The following is a 24,878-nucleotide window of genomic DNA, read 5'->3' as shown; positions in this document are numbered from 1 at the left end:
GCCCACAATGCATCCACTGCTTCGTTCTCTTATGGAACCTGAGCCTGACGCAAAGGAGTCAGACGTGTAACAGAGGAAGAGTCTGAGAAGAGAAGACACCTTTACAGAATGTACAGCAAGAAAGCCGGCCTGGCCCCCTGGTTACAGTAAGATGCACAGGTCCTTTCAGTCTCGCGGACTCCAGACGGCCGCGCGGGCTGCTCAGATGGACGTCTCCTTCCTGTCCCTGCTGGGTGATGGCTTCACCGGCTCTTTGCCTGCCTTTGGCTGCTCTTTAGCTTCTTTTGGCCTGAGGACACAGTCTCTGGGCGACTGGACGGCACCACCGCGCCACTCAGGCTCCTGGTCCTCCTGCACCTGCTGCTCAGCCTTGGCTTCCTGCATCTGGAGCAGCCGGAACTGTACGCGCAGCTCGATGATGACCTCGCGCTCCTCTTGAACTGCTTGATTCAAATGATTGTTCTTTATTTCCAGCTCTTCGTTCTGTCTCTGTAAATATTCCAGAATAATCTGCAGCTCCTCCTCATCCTCACTCTCGCTCTCGGAGGAGTACTCCTCAGTCTCACTTCGGCCGTGCTGCTGGTGACTCTGAATTTCAGCAATCTCGGCTCTGAGGCATCCCATCTCTTCTTTTTCTGAGGAAATCTGCCGGCGTAGAAACTGCTCCATGGTCAGGAGCTCCTCCTATTCAGTCAGGATCTCATTCTCCCAAGCAAGGAGAATATTTATAACTTCTTCATTTTCATTCATCTCTTCTTTGGAAACATCCTCTTTTAAAAGACTGGCTATCTTTTGTGCAATCTTGGTTTCACACTCCTGTCTTTAAGCGTCTCTCAGTTTTCTTTTGAGGGCTGTCAAAATTCTTTGGACTTTCCATAATCTTTCTTCTTTAGATAAATCCTTTATCCCACACTGCAGATATCGATGTAAACAATTCAAAAGAAAACCCTGTCTCCTGATCTCCTCCTTGATACCCGCCTGGGTCTCTGGCAGCGTGGGCATCGTGGCCATGTTAGACCATCGCAGAGGTTTCGTCACTTGCTTTAGTACCACATTTCCAAAGAGTTCTTGCGCATGTGTGAAAAACACATACAGGACTCAATTGCTGATCTGCACAGTTGGGTTGAGCACTATAGAAATGTTCTGTTTATTCATTTTTGTTTCCAGTTCATTTGCAATGACATGGTCCATGTGCACAATGAGCCAAGAAATCAGAAGATAGTTACATTCTGGCAGTTCTTTGAGTAAACGCTGGAATTCCTGCACTTTCTCAGTCTCCGTGGTCCTCCCACAAGCTTCTTCAAATCTCGGCATAAGCTCTTTGGTAACCAAATGCTCTGGAAGGTCTCACAAATACTGTTTCAGCAAACTGGCTACAGTGTTAGGCTCATATTCTTCCAAGTTGGTAGACTCCTTCCGGTCATAGGCTGCTTTTAGCTCATCCACCTTTGATTCAATTCCTGATACTCTGTAGATGCCTTCGCATCATGCCATACTTCTCTAAGTGATCTATACATTCACGGAAAATGGCCGGCAGCCGAATGCCATCACACATCATGGTCCTCTCTACTGCATCAGCCAAAGGAATTCCAAAACTGGTTTTGAGATTTGGAACATCAATCTGAGGCACCTCTGGCTCCTGAATTGGTTTTTCTTTTTCTTATTTTCCTTCCACTGTTTAACAACATCAGCTGCTGTCAGGTCTTTTGACTTCTTCTCTTTATGTTTTTCTTCTTTGTGCTTTTCTTCTTTATGCTTTTCTTCTTTGGGTTTCTGTTTTATTTTAAAATCCTTCTCTTTCTTTTTAGAAAAGCTGGGCTTCTTGAAAACATGGATTCCCTTGAGCCTCTTCATTTTGGAAGGACTTTCTGCCTCATCTCCAGAGCTATATTCCTGAAAGGCTGCATAGCCTTCAGTCCTCTTTTCCTTTTTCTTAAATTTTCCTTTTTTCTTCCCATGGTCTTTCTCATCATCAGGCACTATATCAGCAGGCTTATGGAGGATGCCATGGGGATGTGAGGGCTGGCCAGTGCGGTACAGTCCAGGAAACTTAGTAGGACTGATCTCTTCAGAGCTGGGGGTCTGGGTAAGCCCGCTGCCATGCTCCATCCTGCGGTGTTCACTGGCGCTGCTGGTGGGGGCAGGAAGCATTCAGTCTTGCTAATGCCCTGACTAGGAAGGGAGGAGGTCTTCTCTGTTACCTATCCATTACACCTGTGCCTGCCACCATGCAACCGACTGCCCCGCTGCCACAGCTGCCGCCTCCTGGCACTCAGGCTGCTGCTGCTGCAGCCACCGTAGCTGCCTCCTGCGCTGTGCCCCAGGCCAGCCTCCAGCACCCCATTCCCACCCCGCCCAGCCTCCGCCTGTTTACAATGATTGGGATGGAACGGGCTTTTTTTTTTTTTTTTTTTTTTTCCTCCTTTGACCCTGGGGCCCACTGTATCAGTTTGACCTCTGGAAGTGGGGAGAAAGTTGGAGACTGAATACCTAGGGTGAGTCAGGTGGGTATGGAGTGCAGCACCTACATGATTGACTCTAGCTATTCAGTCATGTAGGTGCATGTAGGGACTCCATACCTCAGTGACTGACCACACCAAAAAATCCCTTTGATACTGTGATGGTGAATATTGAGTGTCAACTTGATCCCACTGAAGGATACAAAGTATTGATCCTGGGTGTGTCTGTGAGGGTGTTGCCTAAGGAGCTTAACATTTGAGTCAGTGGGCTGGGAAAGGCAGACCCACCTTTAATCTGTGTGGGCACAATCTAATCAGCTGCCAGCGAGGCTAGAATATAAGCAGGCAGAGGCTGGGCACGGTGGCTCACACCTGTAATCCCAGCACTTTGGGAGGCAGAGGCAGGCACCCACGAGGTCAGGAGATCAAGACCATCCTGGCCAACATAGTGAAAGCCCGTGTTTACTAAAAATACAAAAATTAGCTGGGCATGGCAGTACACTCCTGTAGTCCCAGCTACTCAGGAGGCTGAGGCAGGAGAATTGCTTGAACCCGGGAGGCAGAGGTTGCAGTGAGCCAACATCACACCACTGCAGTCCACAGTCCAGCTTGGGCAACAGAGCGAGACTCTCTGTCTCAAAAAAAAAGAAAGAAAAAAAAAATATATATATATATAAGCAGGCAGAAAAATGTGAAAAGAAAGACTGGCCTAGCCTCCCACCCTACATCTTTCTCCCATGCTGGATGCTTCCTGCCCTCGAACATCAGACTCCAAGTTCTTCAGTTTTGGAACTTGAACTGTCTCTCCTTGCTCCTCAGCCTGTAGAAGGCCTATTGTGAGACCCTGTGATTGTGTGAGTTAATACTTAACAAACTCATATATATATAATCTCCCATTAGTTCTGTCCCTCTAGAGAACCCTAATACAGCTACTAAGGCTCTAGTGAGCTTCTCTGTTTGGCAATATATTGCATAGGTTGTCATACGTTGTTGCTGGGAGAATTAAGTACTGTCTATACTACTCCACTGGTAGAGAATAAGTAGACTGTCATACCTGGTTTCTCCTGGACTCTGCCCTGTGTGTCTTTTGCTTTGGCTGATTTGTATCTTTTCACTTCAGAAAGCCACAACCATGACTATAACACTTTTCTGGGTTCTGTGAGTTCTTCCAGCACATCATGAAAGCTGAGGGTAGTCTTGATAGACCCAAAAATGTAGGGTGAATAAAAGTTCATCAACCGAAAACACTTTCCAATCCAATTATGAGATATTGTCATAATATTTCAAATATTTGCTTAATGTTTAAAAAACTTTAAGTTTAAAAAGCTTTCCCATATTTGTGCTATTTGCTGTAGAAATTCAGAAGAGGTAAAAATCACTTTAAGTTATAGGGGTCAAGAAGGGTTTTATGGAAAAATCTGGACATTGAGCTGGATTTCAAAAGGCACAGGAGAGGAGAAAAGACAGAGCAGGGTGAGAAAAATGCCCTCCAGGGTCAGAGGGCAGTAGATAGAACACTTTGGTTGAAGTGTGAATTTGAGGAAGGAAAGTACAAAGCTAAGATTGGAAATGGAGGCTGCAGCCAAATTATACAGAGTTTTGATGCTGCTGTTATTTACCATAAAATTAAAACCCAAGCTTTCAGTAAATTTAAGCTAATTAAATTTCAGAAAGTTTCTGTTTGGGGATGACCCCCTATAGAGGGTTTCCATATGTTCCTAAATTCTAATCAAAAGTGAGTCTACTGCCAGAAAGAGTCACTGTAATAATAACCTTGTGGGGTTCCACACATACCCCCTTTCGGTGATGTCCACATCAAATTTACACAATTTATAACTGCAAAATTGAGTTGTCTTCAGCCAGAAATTGTATGCTCCACCTGTCATCTGAAAATCCAGCTGTGTTCTTTTGGATTATTGTAACATCACAGTAATAAAGGTTTTGCAATCAGAATTCAGCTCACAATTTTGGTAATGATTCATGATGCAAAACTGTCTCCAGCTCAGCCTCCCTGTGGTTTCACTGGCCCTAAAACCCCCAAAACTTCTGTTGTCTTGAAGACATGTTGCCCTAAATACATACTGTTATCGTCGGGAGTCAGTTGGGGGAGATGAGGTTGCAGTGGATGGAATTTACAAAGAGAAGGTGTCAGGTTTATGCAAAGGTTTGAATTATAGAGGGGCATGAAACTTTGTATCGGTGTTCAATAGTTATAACCGTGGGTAGACCACCATACATCATTTTCACAACTGAATATTGTACAAACCAGCCCACTTCCTTTTCCCCCAGTCCTATAAAGACAACGTTTTACAAATGGCATGTGTTGTTTTGTGTCAAGGGTGTGTCTTCCATCAGGAGTGGAAAACAAAGGCACTCTGTGTTTGTTGGTCCTTTAGTTTGGTTCAATGCAAAATTCAGGCCTTTGGCCATATTAGTGTACACACTAATTTTCTCACATACTCTATGTGTATATAAGAGTACTCTAGAGTATATGAGCATATTCTCATATACTCCATTTCACATTTAAAAAATCATCTGTACTTAAATTATATAGACACTTTATCCAGTTTCTACTTAATATCTGGTAGGCATGAGCTTTTAGTATGACTGAAATTGAATCTCTTATTCCCCTTTCTTCAAAATTGTATACTTTCCATATGCCCCTTATCTCAATGTCACCAATATCTACCCAGACTTCTAAGTCAGACATGAAATCATCATGACATTTCCCGCTCCTTCATTCTTACATCCAATTAATCACCAAGTCCCAGAGAATTTACTGCCTGAAACCTTCACCATCCTGTTCACTTTTTTCTGTCCTACCCATATTCCTTAGTTCTTCACATAAGTTATTGAAATAACTTCTTGACTGGTTTCTCTGTTTATCATCTTCTACCCTGTGATGATTTTCTTTTTGAAAATGCATCATAAAATGTTGTACCAAATGTTGTACATGATGGTTGAGGAAGATTTTTTCTGCCACCTTCCCACTCCTCCTTGCCCAGCTCAGTCTTGGAAAAGGCCTGTAATTGGAGGGAAGAAAACTTTAACAGGAACATTTTGTGAGAGGTGAGGGACCTCTGATATTGACATGTTATGTTAGAGATATCTGGGTGGAAATACTGAGTAGATGGTGATTCATTAATGTAATTTAAGGCTGGCAGTATATATTTGGAAGTCTTTAGAATAGTCTTTAGAGTATTAGTGGTATCAAAACCCATGAGGTTGGATGAGATCACAAGGAAAAAATAGAATGGAAAAAAAGGAGAGGTTCAAAGACAGACCGGGGGCCTTCCAATGTTTAGAGGATGGAAAGATGAGGCAAAAACAACAGAGGAGACTGAGAAGGAGCTTGCAGAGAGATGGAGAAAAACCCGGACTAGAATGGGGTCCTGGAAGCCAAGTGAGGAGAGCACCAAGGAGGCTGACTGATGGCCTCTATGACACAGTGGTGAAGGGGAAGTAAGATGAGGATGGAAAACTAACCACTATACTTAACAACATGAAGGTTGTTGGTGACCTTTCCATTTCTGTAAAATGGTGGGCACAAAACCCAGGTATGATTGGGCTGTAAAGAAAAGCAGAGGAGAGTAGTTGAGGGTAGAGAATATAGGCAAGGAGAGGAGTTTTGCTCTAAAAGAAACAGAGAAGGCCGGGCGCAGTGGCTCATGCCTGTAATCCCAGCAGTCTGGGAGGCCGAGGCAGGTGGATCATCTACGGTTAGGAGTTTGAGACCAGCCTGACCAATATGGTGAAACCCCTTCTCTACTAAAATTACAAAAATTAGCCAGAAGTGGTGGCATGTACCTGTAGTCCCAGCTACTCAGGAGGCTGAGGCAGGAGAATCACTTGAACCTGGGAGGTAGAGGTTGCAGTGAGCTGAGATCATGCCACTGCACTCCAGGCTGGGTGACAGAGTGAGACTCTGTCTCAAAAACAAAAAGAAAAAGAAAAGAAAAATAGGGTAGATGCTGGAGATAGAAGTGAACTCTAGGAGGATTTTTAAGATAAGAGATGTTTACATGCCACTGAGCAAGAGAAAATTGATGACACAGGAAAGAAAGAGAATAGTGACTGAAGTAATCCTTTTGAGTAACCAAGAGGCGATTGGATCTGGCACACAAGTGGAGGGGTTGGATTTATCTAAGAGCATGGAGATTTCTTCAAAATTCACAGGAGAGAAGGCAGAGTATGTGGCACAGATGTTGATAGGTAGACGTAGTGGTAGAAGCTTGTGGAAGTTATCTTCTGGCTGCTTCAATTTTCTCAGGAAAATAGAAAGCAAGGTCATCAACTGAGAGTGAAGTATTGGAAACTTTGAAAGGTCCCCTTCTCAATGAGGTCTTTCCTCCTCAAGCTATCTAAAATTCAGTCCCCTGAGCACTTATCACATCACTAATATTCTATCTATTTTGCTTACTTGTCAGATTTGCCATTTCCCCACCAGACTTTGAACTCCATGAAAGTAAGGTTTTATGTCTGATTTATTTACTACTGCAACACCAGAACCTAGAATACTGACAGGTAAATAGGTGTTCCGTAAATATTTGTTAAGTTAATGAATGGAAGCATTTTGTGATGATTAGAGTGGAGCAGATTGGGCTTTTTAGTACAAAAGTAAAGGAAGCATCTTTCCATCATAGAAGAGTGACTAAAAAAGCTATGGGACTTGCAGGACATATTGTCCTAAGAGTGGGGAACAATCAGACTGGTGAGTGATTTTGAAGGAAAAGGGGGAAAAATAAGGTTGGTTTTTACTGATACCCCCACGAGTCCAGCTTATTTAACAAGTTGGTTATAATATCCCATCTGTTTCAGGAAACTGGAGCAGCTTTACATACCTGAAAGTTTTCTATAGCTTGGAGAAAATAGTTTTAGACTGCGTGTGGGTCAGACAATTATGAATGTTGAGTCTTCTTCCTTTTCACAATATGTAGCAAAAGCTTCAGGTTCAGCAGCTGACAGTATGACAAATTATAGGACTGGTGGCCAAAGGGAAATGAATCTTAATAAAACACTAAAATCCATGATTTTGTGGCACACATTTTGGACTGCTATGCTTCTCTGCCAAAATTTAGCCCACGCCACAGGAACTAACTTATACACAAACATGTTTTGAACATAGCTGTATTAATAATAGTTTCCAGTTCAAAAAAAAAAAGAAGAAAAGAAATGCATGAAGTGACAAGACACCATGTGGTTAGGGGACACATGAAATGGAGTCAGAGACAGAAATTCCTGTCATATGTTAAAGTGTGAGTACACATTCATGCTTTAAAAAACCTATCACCATTTTTTTTGGCAGTGTGCTATCATGAACCAATGGAAAGGGCTAGGCATGAGAATCAAACAGACTTGTATCTGAATCTTTATCAGTCAGGATCAGTCAGAACAGAGAAACCAGTCAAGGTGTTTTCTTTTTTCTTACCTATTTTTAATTCTAAATTATTGTAATGCAGAAAATTGTTTACACCATTGATGAAAGGGCTGAGGGAGCTGATGGAAAAGAAGGCAGGTATGGGCAATTCAGAGATTATCAAGAACAAGGAGCTGTGATAAGTTCTAGGCATATGCGGCAAGAAGGAGGTGGATTATCAGAGCCCTGAAGCTGAGACCATCTAACGGGAGCTAGAACTATAGCTAGACCAATTAGACCTGGAGCCAGGAAGCAGCTGGAGCTGCTTCTGGAAAGGTTAGCCCAGGCAAAGCAAAAAGTGGGAGGAATAGCTTATCTTGTCTTCTTGCCTCCAGTCTCCTCTAGGTCCCAACCCTCCTACCCCTTGGAACCCACAAAGGAACCTGGGAATTATAGTTCCTACAATGGAGAGCAGGAGAGGGAGAGGCAGAGAAGGTATCTAAGAACAAAGAAACCTCTCAGAAACCCTGTTCAACCTTTTATCAGCTGTGAATCCTTGAGTGATTGTTTTAACATTTAGAATCTATTTCTATATCTGCAATGTGAGAAAAGGGGTGTCTACCTCATAGGGGTTTTTGTAATTCCAGATGCAATAATGTATGCACAGTGCCCAGTTCAGAGTGGAAGCTCAAAACATGCCATTTCCCCTTTCCCATTTAGAAATGTTCCTTAAAGCTTTGTTTTCCTAGAGAAATGAAGTAACTAATGATTCTGAAGAGAACTTGGCCACCAAATCTTATCTTCAGCAATGCTTTAATTTTAATAATCTTCATCAAAAGCAGCACAGAACCCAAAACTGACTCAAAGAGGCAATTACTCAAAGCTCACATTTATCTAGAATTGTTTCTTTGAAATCTTCATCAGTTCTGGGGGGCCCCTGACAAGATAACGTTTGTGGTAATGGCCACAAAATCAATGAAGTGTTTCTAGAAGAGACAGAAGGCAATAGCCCTTAATCTTTGCTGCTAAAATAAGATGTATTTTTCATAGATCTAGAAAAAGATCTATGAAAAATACAGAAAAGTAGAAATAGAGGGGTTTTAAATAGAAAAATAGAAAAAGAGGGGTTTTAATCGCTGCACTGAAATCTTAAGGGAGACATGTCTTCTGACAGTAAAACCTACTCTCAAGGTTAGGAAAAGTGCATACAAAAGTGTACGTGAGGAAACACAGTGAAACCTCATTTATTTAGTTTGACCTAATTTGAAATTTGGGATAACTTGGTCTTGGAAAGATTTAAGTTCCTGCTGAAGAATCTAATTAATTCAATTCAGCAAGCTCTTACTGAGCTCCTACAGTTGCTTCTGACCTGGTGCTGGGATCAGGATGAAAACTCCTAACACCTATAACACTGCTTTCAAGGTGTTTGTCTCTTGCTGTTTGTGTAAATTACGATTCTAAGAGCCAACTTAATTTATTTAATTAAAAACTTTAAGCAAATTGCATAAATCAATACAAACAATTTTTATCTCTTCATTAAAGCAGGCTGTGCAGAACTGTTATTTTGCTTAAAGAGGTAATCACAAATAGAAAAAATGTGAATTTCTTTGGCAGATAGTTTCGGTACCAAAATCCAACCCTGTCACACACTAGAGTGACTTTGGACAAGCCACCAACTTGTGGATAATAATATCTTCTCTGTAGTATTGCCGTGATGGTTAACTAAGGAAATATGTGAGAGGGTTTGGCCCGCTGCCCAGTTCCAATTCGCAAGAAACATTTGAGGATTCCCTTTCTTCCCTTCTCTTGGAAATGCTTCACCTTTTAGCAACAAATTTTAGTTATCTAGTCACTGGAGAGTAATATAAAACTAGTTAAATTTTTTTTTTAATTTCAAAATTATTTATAATCAGCCATGTCCTATCTAGAGTTTACTTGAATAAAAAAGAGTTTTTTTAGTTCTTGACTTACATACAAGAAAGCACAATTGAGGGTACAGGGAGATCAGTTTTTCTCCTGATAACTAGACTATTACAGACTTTCTCTCTTTCTCTAGGAAACAGAAAAAATATTTATTCCCTAGAGCCACCACTGCTATATTTTTGATATATTTTCCTTTTAATAGGCAGTTTTCTTTATGGAATTGAATTAATGCTGTATATAATATGTATTTGGTATCCTACCTTTTAGGGTGATTGTATATTGTAAGCATTTTCCCATGTCATTAAACACTCTGCAAAGCACAATGTTCCATTGTAAAGAAGTAGCATCATTATGTAAGTATCTTCTTACCATTGGGCCCATTGCCTAAGTTTCATTTGCTTTATTATAAATAACACTATAAATATATCTTGATGCTTGAATATAGACCCATATTATTGGACTGTTTCCTGAAAATAGACACCTAATCATACATAATAGGTCAAAGTTAATACACGTTAAAGAAGAACTTGATAACAAATATCCACTGAGTGCATTAGCCTGTGAATTATAATTTTAAAAAAATTTAAACTTTTAAAGGAACTTTAAGGAACAAAATAATGTACATTATTATTTCAGCTTTCAGTTTTTTAAATAATAATGAGATTGGAGAATTTTAAATGTTCTTGGTGGCCACTTGAATTTCTTATTTGGCAAATTGCTTGTGGTAGAGCAAATTTTTCCATTTCCTATTTCTTGAGCATTTTCTATGCTCCAGACATTGGAACAAGGTATATAGAAATTCATAAAATATTATTCCTATCTTCGAGGAATTCCACATATCAAAGGAGAGAGGGGAAATATAGTGTCATAAGATCAATAATGAAAACATAGAAATAGTTTGCAGTTATAATAAAGTGTGATTAATCTTTGAGACTGAAGTGGTTTTTGAAGGATGAATGGGAATTTTCCAGGGAGATAATTAGGGAAGGGCTTTTCAGTCCAGAAAGTTAAGAGCATGCACAAAGCCTAGAAGTTTGGAGGAGCAAATATGCAGGAACTAAAAGTAGTTAGCAACTGCTAGGCTATAAAATGGGTTAGAAGAGGATCAAGTGGGAAGAGAGGAAGGTGGGATGATGGAGAAGTTTGCAAGAACCAGATGGTGCAGAACTTTGTGTTTCATGCTGAGCAGTATGGCTTGACCCAAACGGTAATGTATAGCCACTGAAGTCAGTCTTTTTATTCTAATAATTTCTGATTTTGTAGCTAAAGAAGTAGACAGCAATTTAAGATTTTTAAATGTCTCATCTTAAACCAGAACAATCTGTTTATACTTTTGCTATACTAAACATGCTATGGAAAAACCAACACTGATTATGTGATGTTACCTTGGAGACGTGAAAATTATTTTAAGAAGCAGGCTGATTGCCTTGTCCATAGCTCAGTCCCACCAGGGCCCAATTATTTCTCTGATATCACATATATCTTTCATCTATTTAGTTCTGGGAAATGGTGACATTTTTCATGCCACAGCAAAATTGTATGTATTTTAACACTGTCAAGCAATTTGCATTTTACACAGATTCAACATCCATATATTTTTCAAGCCATTGCATGCCATTTGATTTAGGAAAGTCATTAAGCCATATTGCATAATTTATATGTTAAGGTTTAAAATATAGATGTTAATTTGATAGCTAACCATTACCTTCCCTCTGCAGGCCAAACAGTCCCAAGTGGCCTCAGGTCAAACTCTAGGGACCTTCTCTTTTTCTGTAGTTCTGTCAGCACTGCAAACACAACCATATTGGCAAGTGAGCCTTGAATGGCAGAATTGTGTGGAATTATTTAAATAACAACCGAGGTCAAATTACTTCCATGCACTTATTAAAAATAAATGTTTTTACTGATGTGCAACACAGATACAAAAAAAATACAAAGAAGTATATAGCTAGACGAGTTATCACAGAATAAGTACCCCCTGTAATCACCACCCAAGTCTCAAAATAAAATATTACCAGCACCCCAGAAGCCTCATTCATATCTATCCCCCACCTCCCAGTCAGTTTGGTCTTTCTTCTTCCCACAGGTAATCATTATCTAATTTCCACCATCATAGATTGCCTTCTCTCATTTTGGGTTATTTTAGTATTATTGTTTTGTACCTGGCAATATTAGTTCAATTTATTCATGTTGTTGTAAATATACCACAATTTATAAGTTCACTTTATTTTTCATAGACTTTGGGGATGTTTGGGGCTATCATAAATAATATGACTACAGATACTCTTAACACATGGTTTTTGGCATGCATATGTGTGCATTTCTGTGGGATGCATTTCTAGAAGTGGAAATGCTAGATCATTCAGCATGCTTATATTTAACCTTAATAGGTACTACCAAATAGCATTCCAGAGTGTTTTTACAATTTTGATTCTTATCAAAGTGTATATATCTCCTCTAGATCCACACCAATACATTTTTCATTTTCATTTTAGACATTCTATAAGGTGTATATCTTGTTTGGTTCTAATTTGTATTCCTCATATGACAAAGTTGAACATCTTTTTATATGTTTATTGATTCTTTGGATATTCTTTTTAGAAAGAAGCTGTTTTAGTCTTGAACCCACTTTTTTATTGCATTAATCTTTTACTGACTGATTTATTGAAGGTGTTTTATATATTCTGGATACTAGTCCTTTGCATATTTTGCAAATATATTTTTCTTGTATGTGATTTGTTTCTTAACTCCCTTCATGGTGTCATTTGATCAACAGAAACTTAATTTTAATGTAGTCCAATAAATTTTTTTCCTTCATGGTTAGTGTTTTTTGTACTTTGCAAGAATTGTCTTCACATCCTATCTGTGTACTTTGAAAGGGAGTATTGAATAGCTTATTTTTTTTCCTCAGAAAGTTTACTTACTTTTTTATTGTTTGTGACCAATTGGAGATTAATGTGGGCAAGGTGCTTTTGCAGATGCTAGGACCCTTGGGTCTGCATAAACTCAGATTGATTTGTTTCTTTAAAGAATGTTTCATTTGAACTCAATCTGTTTGAGAATCAGAGATTCTCTGTAGCCATTTAGTCTATCAATGCCACCTCTCAACCGGCATCAGGGAGAAATCAGACATCTTCAGTCCATACCTGATCATCTAATTTGTCTCATAAGGAAGGAGAGAAAGAGCAAGGGGTTATGCCTATGAAGAATAACTCCCATAGCAAAGTCATCTCTCATTCTATTGCCAGCAGTGGGGTATGTGAGACAGGCTCCAAGTACCAAAACCACTTGTAAGAAGGGGTGTCAGGTGAGCACATCCACTTGTGTTTTCAGAGAAAGGTGGGCCTGAATTGAATATCAGGAAGAACTATAAGGAGATTTGGGCCAATCCAACAGGGAGGGAGTGGTTGTAATTTCGTATGGCTGGGCTTAAATATGTTTCTGGAGCAAGTCACATGAGGAGAACAATGTCTTGGAACACATCTGGAAATACTCATTGTCAGATACTTTCCCCCACATAATTTTTCTTTACCTGTTAGACATTCCTATATCAATAAGATTCTCTTAACATTTAATATAGTCATTTTAAACATGACCATAATGTTAAAGAAATATGATTCTCTTCCTCAATCTCCCACAAACAAGAAAGTACTTTGCATTTCTGAGTTCTATTTCTATGAAGAGGGTATTAGCATTTTGCTTCCCTAAGTACAGCAGGAAAATGTGTGATTCTGTGTTTTTTCTTCATCATTAGAGATTGTTATTAATAGTCTTCTAGGGGCACTAGCACTATTTCTTGTCAGAAAGGAGAAGGCCAATGAGTTTAAAATAGCTCTGCTTTTCCCTGCCCCTGGCCTTATACAGAGTACTGTTCCTCTTTCAGGAAGTGTGGTCCTATAATCCTGTCTGGCCTTAGTTGGCAGTCATTCTCCACATTGGCAGCCAAATGGTAGTATGTCTTCTGTGTCTTTTATCTGGTGAAAAAAACCTTTATGAGTCTATCGGCCTCCCAAGGAAAGACTGGTCAAGCAACTATCTGGTACTCTTGGTCAGAATGCTCAGCCACTGTTTCCTGTGTGGCCATTAACATAACTTTCTTCCCCCAGTTTTCAGTCATTTCCTGTTCCCACTTACAACCTTTGGCACCTCCTGGCATCAGCTAGTATCTTCCTTTTATGGCCTTTGTCTGCCTTTGGGTCCCTGCCTCTTGGATCACATGTTGTTCTGTCACTGCTTCTTGGGATGGCAGAATCTCTCTACTTAAAGGCAAGTGAGGCTCAAAAATGCTGTCTATTAGTAGTGGTGGGATGGGGCACAAATGCTTCTTTTTCCATCACTCGCCACTCCTCTTCTTACCACATTCTACCCTTAATTATACTAAACTATTTTTAGACATCTAAATACCTCTTCCACCCTACCCCTTCTTCTATCTGTCACTCTTATAGGTGATGGTGACCTAGTACACACTGCCTCTTCTGCTTTGAACCTTTTCACATCCCTCTCCTCTCATCATCCGTTCCCTATATTTATCTTTCACACTCCACTTCAGGCACGGAGCCTCCCAGAAGCTTTCCTCATTACTTTTCCAACCCAACCCTGATCCCCTAAGTTGTCTCTGAAGACATTTCTATGGATTTCCAGAGCTCACTGTGTGTATGCTGCCTGACACTCCTCACACTGTTTAGTTATGTGCCTATTCACCTGTCCCCCATACTAGACCCTCAGTTCCTTGAAGTCAGGAATCCCATAGTTTTACTTGGGTTAGCAGCTCCTATACCAATGCCCAACATATTTGAGCTAGCACACAAAATATGTTTACTGATTGATGAATGATGACCTAAAAAATGTGCTCTGAAAGAAACAAAATATCTTACAGATTAATGCTGAGCTCTTTATAACTAATTTATAAGTTTATTTCGGATCTTTTCAAATATCTCCCCCCAGCATTCTACTAACACTTCTCTGTACACATGCTAATAGAGAAAGAAACTGAATTTTTTAAGCCTTTTTAATAGAGAAAAAGAACACTAATTTGCTTTCAACAAATTTCAAATTTGTGAAAATGTAGTTAAGGACTGATCTTAAGTTTAGCAAATATGTCTTCAAAGATGATACCTTTTAATTTTGTATTGTAGGTGAGAACATTTAAATTATTCAGAAGATGAATATTTTTCCTATTAGTTTAGGGAAAAAAATATTCTTATATATTAAATTTATAAAATATAAAATAAAATTTGTAGAATAAAGAGGGAAGCCAAAGGCTTCTGCTAAGTAACATTTTTCTAGTTGTTAGCTTATATCCTTGAAAACGATAGTTCAATTTCAGAATCTTTTGGTTATCTCAGACAACATAAACAGATTCCAACCAGTAAATAATAATGAATTTTTATATAATGAAACGGCCTTTAAAGTAGAATTCTACCATTAGTTAGCTGTGTGGCTTTAAGCAACTTAACCTCTATAACCCTAACTTCTTCATGTGAAAAATGTAATTACTCTAAGAATTATATGGGGAAAAATATATAATACCTGGCCCAGTGTGCCATGCAGTGCTAGTAGAAGATATTGTAATTATACTAACATGATCCAAATTAGTGAGGGTGTTTTATGTTATCTAAGTTTTCCTAGGTATGATTATGATTATAATTATATTCTCAAATCTGGCAAAAGATAAACAATGCCTCCTATTTTTAAGTGTTAGAGTCCATGAAATACTAATTTGCCCTATGAGCAGACATGTGTTTGTTGCTGTTATTATTTTGATTATTATTATTATTATTATTATTATTGTCTAACAGGTGTCTTTCCCTTTGGGAATTTTTGTTTTTGTTTTCGGTATGGATCAGATGGGCTCACCCTGCCACCTCACCCCTCATCCACAGGTATGAGTTCAGTATCCAGATTCATTCAACAAGAATAGCATGTCTCCTTGCTTATTGGTTCAGTGATGGATTCATAACCCAAACAAGGCCAATCAGAACCTTTCCTGTTAATGTGTGTGATACAGGGACATTGGGAGAAAGTATGACTCTGTTCTTCTCAAATCAATAGCTACCATAAACTAGAACTGCTGACAGCCATCTTCTATGGCTGCATGGAAGTGACTATCTAAAGGAAGATAAAATTAAGCCAAAACACAGGAAAAAGAGAAGTGAGAGCCAGAGAGATAAAAATAAACCCTGGACCAAACCGTTGACATTCTATTTATACTGGGCACTACAATTCCTTTTTTTTTTTTTGTTCTTGTACTTAAGATATAAATTGTTATTCTGTCATTTTCAATACAAAGGGTCTTTACTAATACACCTCAAAGCAGCAAGAAACTGCTGCAGAAGAAGATAAAAGTAAGGCAGTAGAAGATAAAAGTAAAACAAAAACCTTGATGATCAGTTCAATTATTCCTAATTAAATATTCATATTCCAGAACAACTTTTAATTTTACTAACATACATCCTCATATAACTATGAAAGAATTCACCCACAAATATCCAAACTCTCAAATATCCATTCTTTTCATCAACAGTTCCAAGTTATAAAAAATGTATTTATAGATAGTGACTCTGATATTAGGAGAAAAAGAAAACTTGGCTATGCTCTTTATCCTCTAAATTTGGTATTTCCTATCCCAAATTTACAAACAGAATAAATGGATCTTTCCTCTTTCTTTCCATTGATTCCCAAATAGCCCACTCCTTCAGATGTGTATCCTATTCAATATCCTAAAATTCTCAGCAGTCTTTGGATTCAAAGTTCAAAACAAAGTGAAACTGAAAATTCTCAAGAGGGGACAATAATGTGATGGAAAGGAAGAAATGTTACTGTTATTCCTGCCATGGATAAAAGTAGAGCCTCCTCTCTTACATTCATGTAAAATGGTTTTTGTTTCTGTCTTCTCTATTATAGCCTGAGTTATATATTAGTCAAGAACTAACATATTCAAATTCTTGGTGACCAGTATTATTCTAGGATTAGAGGATCACCCATCTTCTAAAAGTCTTTCTTCTTGTCCATTTTTTCTTTAGAATACTTCCAATTAATGCTTAATGTGTGTTCTCAGAGACTGTCTTCTCAGCTGCAAGATGATGGACACTGCTTACTTCCTCTCTTGCTTGTTACTTACCTCCCACCCCAATGACATGTGTCAATAGCAGGTCCTTTTCATTATCTACTGACTCCAATCTTTTCTTTTTCCCTTGTTAACAAAATTCTGACCTTGTTCAGAATGGCAATGTTCTCACATTCACAGGGATGAGCAGTTGATTGGTCAATGCCAGTTATGGCAGACTTGTTTCCAGCTGTCTTAGCTCTTCAATACCCAAATGTGGTCATGTGACCCAAGTGTCAATTGACTCTGAAGTGGTTCTGAGAAGGCTTCTGATGCTGATGGAAAGAGATACACTCTGTTATGAGCCCTCCCATTTCTTCTTTCTAGCTTCGACATGAATTTGGAATATAAACAGCAGCTGCCATAGTGCTATATGAGCTATGGACATGAGGATGAAAGCCAAAATGCTAAAAATTGCAGAACACAAAGGTGGAAAATCTGGGTCTGTGATGTTGTTGAGTAGTTAACTAGTGTAGAAGCTAGCTGGCTCCATATTTCTTGGCATGTAACAAAAATACACTATTTTTCACTTAAGGTGCTGTTATCAAGTCTCTCATTTGTAGCCACACACCCAGTAATAATGTCCACATATGCTATTTAGGACTTCTCTGCCTAGAAAACTGAGAGGATGCCTCACTACCTCATGTTGGATGTCGCCCTCTCTGCAGGTCACTGATACCAGCTGGGCTTGGCTTCTGTGTCCCCTGGGCACCATTTTCTCCTCTGAGCCTACCTGTTACCACCACTAGACATCAATTATTTATATGACAGCCTGGATGGTACTCTTTATTTTTCATGTTGGTTAAAGCAGAGAGCACACACAGCAATAAAGACCGGTCCCCAGAGTGAATATTCTCAAGGTGCAAGATGAATTTGGACTGGAATCAGAGAACAAAAGTGAGTCAGGTTTGCACAGCAGTGATTCCCATAAAAATGGAGATCCAGTTGACAGAAATAGTTCAGGACTAAACTGAGACGTACTAATACATTGTTCCCCTTCAAACCAAAAATGTTTAACTATCTCTTCAACAGTAGAGATAAAGGGAGAAACTGATTTCCTGTTAATAACATCATACACTAAAAGAGGTAACATGCTAAATGCACTTCTACCAACTTAGGCAGATTCAGTCTTCTGAAGATGAAAAATAAGAAAAATATTTCTGTCTTCTGTTTTTGTCATCGTTGTTGTTGTTGGTTTTGGTTTTTGTCAATTTTCTGAACCAGACAACTTTCTGTGAACTCCACTAAAAGGTTGAACAGTTGGATAATAAACTATGTATTCACTTTAAATAGGCTTGTGCCATGCATTCTTTCATTTCAGAAATTTCAGCTGTAATTGCTGATTTCAGGCTCCTCAGAGTATTCAACAGGATAGGCACCGTCAGGGTTGTTTGTATTTCCTCTTGGCAGAGCAATACCAGTTTGCATTTTGTTCATCGAGTGCAGGTGGAAACCTGAGTTAACCGTCACCTGTTCCTGATTTACTCTGTTGATGCCTTAGCATTCCTTAACAACTGATATCCTTGGCAGTTGTCTGGTTGGCGTGCCCCTTAACATAGTTCTAAATGAGTCACTGTTGTAGGAGAAATGCAGAGGAAGAAGAAAGAGGGCATCTACAATGCCGAGAGGGAAATCCCGTGGACAGCTGGGTGCTGAGCTCTCTTCGTGTGGGTGTTTCTGCCTGCAGGCCTGAAAGGAATAAGCACAACTCCCAACAGAGTTTATCATATCACCACAGGGTATATCCTGATTTGAGCTTGTTACAAAAATCCAGAATCTTCAACTAAGTTGACAGCAACAAAATAATGTATTTCCCTAATTTCTTTATTCTTCTTCATTTTAATAATTAAGACAGTTAAATATATTTATTGGGAATTTAATGCATATTAAGCACTGTTCTAAAAACCATAGGGGATATAGCAAATGTATCTCAGAATTTCCAGTTGAGTAACAACAGGATTGAAATTAAAAGTGAATGTGATAATAATCGAATCAAAACAAAATGCTGTTGATGGCAAAACAAAAATGAAAATGAGCACACCCAAGTTAAATATTTGCACTATTTGTCATATTCAACAGCACTGGTTCCACTTGGTGTGCTGAGTATGTTGTTTTAAACTGAGAAATATAACCCTCTACTAGCCTCTAGCTAACAGTAGATGAATAAAAAGGATTTAGGCCCATTCAATATTCTAGAAGTGAGAAATAATGTATAATGTTTTAAGAAATGAATTTCCAACAACTTTCTACAACTGAGCTGACATTCAGCACACAAGTCCACATTTATTAGACTCCAGGAAACTATCATAACTGGAGGAAAAGCAAAGTAATCAAAGATACACATTTTTAAACTTGTGCAAAAATCTGAGAAGTATCAGTTTATTACTGAAATTTGTGGCCAGAATTTTAAAAATATGTTTTCACCAAACTAGTTCTGACTGTATTAGGTCAGTCAGAGAGAAAGGATGGTTCTATTGTAAGAAAGGTTGTTAGGAAGAAGAATTTCTTCAAGACTATAAGCAAGTGCTGCTGTCAAGTGGAAATGAGGGTGTTTGCTCCATGGAAATGATTGGGTCTTTGAAGTGGCATCACAGAAGTCTCTTTGCATTACTGTGTGTCACAGTTTCAGAAGAGAGGCCTTAAGTTTTCCTAACCAAAAGAAAATAATAATGATAATAGCAAAAATATCCTTTGGAAAGAATCTAGAAATGAATTTCTTCTGGTGGGCAGAAGAATAATAAAGCTAAACACCATAGTTCATATACACAGATTATCAGTTAACATATGGCTGAGTAATAAATAATCTTCACTTTATAGAATAGCTGAGTTTAAGTAAGATCAGATTAAAAACATTATTCAGAGAGTCTTATTTTTGATATCTCCTTAACATTAAAGTGTATTTTTCTTGTTGTTGGGAAAAAATAATGTCCTTGAAGACTCACATTAAACACTTTGATGAAAAAACATAACTTAGTGGCCATGGCCATGCTATGCTCACTACCATGTTTTACCAACAGTACAGCTCTATGAAGAGAGAAAGTTCTTTCTTAGCAATCCACACATATTTTTAAATCAAATTATTTTTATTCTGTTCTTTCACAGCTTTGAGAGATTCCTTTAGATACCTTGCAATTCCTTCCATCCCTGTTCTCCCAGCCTGTTTATATATTCTCCCTGCTGTATCTGGTATTTCTGTAGCACTGCATGCAAGCATTTCTGAAATTGTTGCACGGTCTTTTCTCCCCAATTATTGGTTACATGTTTACAAATGTATACGTAGTTAGGTAACTTTAGCTGTTGAACAAATAAATTCCAAAATTTCAGTAACTTATCACAATACAAGGTTATCCTATGCTCCTGTATTGTATATGTCCCTGGCTGGAGGGCAGCCTTCTTCCAAAAGATGATTCCAGGACTCCAGGTTGTTCCATTATTCAGGTCTGCCATCCTCTCCAGTCTCCAGTGCAGAAGGCACATTTCCTTCTTGACAGCCTTGCATGGAAGTGAGTCACAACACTTCTTCTGCCTTTCCATTGGCAATATCTTTTTGTATGGTCCAACCTACATGCAAAGGGTAGGTAGAGTAACCACCAGCTGGGCAGCTTCTTCCCAGCCATGACTCTCCACTAAGAAAGAGGAAACATCAATTTCTGTTAAATAGTTAAATATTTCTACCCCTCCCCGCCCCAATTTGCAATAGAATTAGGCTACAAATATACACTGTCAGAAAGTAACATCATTGTCAATCATAGACTCCAATCTCAAAAGGCCTTTATATCTAAGAGTCTAAGTTATGTTAAATTAATTTGAGATAAGGAAATACATTAAAATGTCTATAGTACTTCAGCTTTCCCTATGTCAGCAAATCAGTAACTTTGAAAACATGAAGATGCCTGTAATAAGAAAAAAAGAATTCATTTATACAAGAAATGTGTATTGAACACCGATTATGTCTTAAGAATTAGATGAGCTGGGCTGAAGACAATAAGAAATATAAAATCCTATCCATGGTCTTGAATTGCTCTTAGGAAAGTAGACAGAATTGTTTTTTGTGGGTTTCTTTTTTAAAGGTAGGATGTATGTTTCTTTGCCATATTTTACCTATAAATTTGTGAAAGGCGAATATTTGACTTTCACATATATTTTTTGAGTCAAATATATCCAAACCTGCTCTACATAAACTTAATCACTTAAATCTGGGCACAAATTCCAAAGCAAATTTATGAATCCTGTACAAATTTTAAAAACAGTATATACACTGTCCTCTGTATCAGATCCTTCATTTAGTATTATTTGTTATTGCTGCCTCTAAATGTCAAGGGTGTCCGGTTAAGCCAAAGCTAGAAATGAGATATGGCTGGTGGGTTGAGCTAGCTGAACGGTACCCCTCTTGTCTGTATACTTCCATTAGCTGACTGACGTAAGAAAATGGGGAATTTACATCATGCCTTCCAGAATAGGTGACTCAATGGAATTCAAATTGCCAGGAAAGTGTGGATATCCCATCCAAATAAAAGAGAATTTGAATATGGTTTGCTTATCTGAGACTGGACTCTGGAAGCTGGAGGGGAGCAGAGGTTCTGAGGTAGGCGTGATAGTCAGTACTTGAACATGACATTACTCAAATTCCTAGATAGCATGGGAACTCTGGGGAGAAGATGGACTCTGTGTATACCATTTCACTAAATACTGTAACATGAACCTCTGCTCTAAAACCTTTATAAATGAGCTACCCCCACCTGGCCCTGAGTTCTGCCACCCTTTTCCCAACTATTCCTCTGCTGATGTGTAAGAGCTCTGGCCCTGCCAAGGTGAAGACCTCAATATCTGTGCTAAGTACCAGGGCTGCCTATACATTATGGGAACAGTCAGCAGTCACTACCAAAGTAAGAATTCTTCCTCTTTTTGGTAGAATTTGGTAGAAAATTCCTGTAGCTTATATATAAATCTCCTGTTATTTCTTGGTATTGACACAAACATTATACTTGGGATATCGTGTCAAGCTAGATATGGAATCAGACCAATGTGCAAATTCTGGCCCCACCACCTGCTGCTTATATGATCATTCTCTTCCCGAGCCTCAGTTTTCTCATGTTTAAATAGCTATAACAATAATATTTCCCTTAGAGGTTTTTCTGTTTGTAAAGCATAAAATATTATATAATTTAGATGAATTATCTCCTTTTTGCCATTGATGTTAATTGTAAAGACAGGAAAAACAATTTTATGAGAATAAAGGCTTCTCTGAAATTTTTGTTCCTCAGATATATTAGTCAAATGTATTCTAGAGAGCCAAGTCATTTTCTTTTCACTACAGACTTAGTATTTTATTACTTTTGGTGAAGAGTAGAGACAGTAGGATTACGAGAGAAGCATTAGCCATGACTGAAAGAGAAAGTATAGAAAGGGTCCTCATGTGGGCATTTCTAGGTGAACAATGTTACAGAAATGGTCCACTTAGTGTGAACTTTATAGAAAATGTTAAATGATCCTCAAAGTGACAGATAATACATTTTGATACAGTGTGGTAGGAAATATCTACTTTTAAATGAAATGATTTAGGAATCTATTTTCAATCTGAGACAAACTCATAATTCACAGGAGCTCATCATAAATTATTAGAGCTTAGAATCTTGTTTGCAGCTAATATAGGAAATTGGAGACATTCTTCAAGAACACTTTGTACTAAGTTGTAACTTCTTTTCTGAAAGCATAGAATATGAGTGACTGTACTACTGGCATGAACTTGGATGTCACCTTCGAATGTGTACTTGATAATTTTAAAACAGAATGTACCTTTTGGGAAGTTCCACAGTTAGCTTAAACTAGAGACCAACTCTTAGAATAAAGTTTCTCTTTCAGCATTAATACAATAAATGACATCCTAATTATAAGACAATTAATATTGCTCACATTTTATTATTCTTGTGCTTACTTTACCTGAGCCTACAGTTTTTGTTGACTTGTAGATATTGCTAATGAGACTGAAGTTAGGAGTCTGATCTCTGAGTTTGACAACATTGTATCCTAAACAAGGAACAAGTGAAAAGAATTTTGAGGGGTTATCACAAGCCAATACCATAACTAGAAAAATATTTCAAAATGAATTTTCTACTGATGATGATCAGTAATATCACTGTAGCATGCACAGATTGACTCTTGAGCCAGATTCTCTTTTCTTAATATTTATTTTATTTTTAAAATTTCCTAGTGAGCAAATCCATTTTTGACAGCTTGTTCTTCAATTTCATTTACATGACATTACACAAAGCTTAAAAATAATTTTTTAAAAAACAAGAGATAAATTAACAAATTGTAACTGTTCTTTTTCTAGAAAGTTCCTGAAACTTTCTAATGAGTTAAAGGTAATTTAATACACAATAGGCTAAGCAGTAATGGAGGAGGAAAGGAGAAAAATGCAGGTTAATTTCACATACAACATCCCATCCCTTTGTAGACAATATTAGTTTATCCTAAAAATTAGAAATTTAGAGTTTATGAGACAAGAAAATCTTATATTTTATCAAATTGAAAAATCACATTAATATTCCCCTGCTAATGATCTCAAATTTGTCCCCCAGCTTCCATTGTCCTGCACCTACTTTGATCATTCATTATATCTGCACCATTACCATGGCTTCCTAACAAGCCCCCTACCTCTTTCTCCTCTCACCATCCTTCCACTGCTACCATCTGATCACATTCCCATCTCAAGTGAAAACCAGAGATGGCTTCTGCTGCCTATAGGTTGAAATATCAACTACTTACCTGGATTTTCAAGGTCTCCATAGCGAGACATCATCCAGCCTTCCTAGTTATATGCTTTTCTTGGATTCTAATATCAATTATCTATCCTAGACTTATTAGAAATAAAGATTGATGTGATTAAATTGCATATGATTAAAAATATCTCTAAGGCATCTTGCACTGTCTCTACAACATAGTAGGTATTAATAAATTATAACTGCTATTGTGTTTGCTGTTAGTGTTATTATTATTCTTTACTCTGTCTGAAATGCTTGCTCAAGTCTTATCCTTCTTCAAAACTCCCCAATTCCAAGGATCAGTTTTCTTCTTCATTGTCCCACAGAATATTGAAACCTCTTTTATAACTTGTATCTCTTATAGCAGTATTTTTGTTATCTATATTTTCATCAGGATAATGAGTTTCTGGGCAATAGAAACCATGTTTCCACCTTAGCATTCCTCACAGCTTCTACAGTAATGTTTTGAATGTAGCAAGTACTCAATAAATGTTTTTGGGGGTTGAAGGTGTGGCATAAGAAAACCAATATAAATTATATAATGCATCCAAATAAATTGTCAATTCATTTTACAAAGTGTGGCTATGGTGACCAAATAATGTATTGCCACAAACAGAGACATTTTGAGAGTGACAGAGAATGTTATTGATAATGTTATAAAGACAACACTGGAATGTGTGATCATCTAGATAGAACAAAACTACATGAAAACACAAGTGATTATCGAAAAGAATAAGCAAGTGCATTACCCCCTTCTTTTTTGTTATAATGAAACGACCCTGTTTGAGAGAAGATTAGGTATGATCAGGTTTGTAAAATATGGAGAAGCCCTAATAGAAGCAATTGGAGTAAGTGCCACTGTTTGAAGATCCCTAGAATTAGCTGAAATTGACCAGTCTACAGAGAATTGAAAATGAGCTCCCTTTTCTCAAGTGCTTGGGATGGAGAGTAAGAGTAAAGTTTTTAACACTTGCCTGCTATGCTGAACAGGAGTGTAATGAGAGAGTGTCCTCAGGCACAGAAGCGTGCCGCCTCTGTAGTGTAAAATCCTTCACTCAGCTTCTTCTCTCACATTCCAGAACTTCTCAAGCTGTGGCCTTCATGGCTGTGTGCATCTTTCCATTTTGTACCCTCCTCTCTCCTCATCTTTTAATCCAGAAGCCACAGTACCTCTAGACAAGTATTATTACTTAAGGCTGCGTGGCTGTTTTTTGAAGGGTTTATCCCAGTCTCTGCAGATCCTAAGTGATCATCTTCTCACCCATAGTGGT

General features: G+C 38.2%; 1 pseudogene; it reads right to left on the bottom strand.

The window, feature by feature from the left end:
* Positions 1 to 201: 201 nt before the first annotated feature.
* Positions 202 to 23,642, bottom strand: LOC101124178 (ralA-binding protein 1-like; annotated as a pseudogene).
* Positions 23,643 to 24,878: the final 1,236 nt, after the last annotated feature.

The sequence above is a fragment of the Gorilla gorilla genome, chromosome 2 (genome assembly GCF_029281585.2).
Source record: "Gorilla gorilla gorilla isolate KB3781 chromosome 2, NHGRI_mGorGor1-v2.1_pri, whole genome shotgun sequence".
In the NCBI taxonomy this organism is placed as follows: domain Eukaryota; kingdom Metazoa; phylum Chordata; class Mammalia; order Primates; family Hominidae; genus Gorilla; species Gorilla gorilla.
This window is presented reverse-complemented; position numbering and strand designations above follow the sequence as displayed.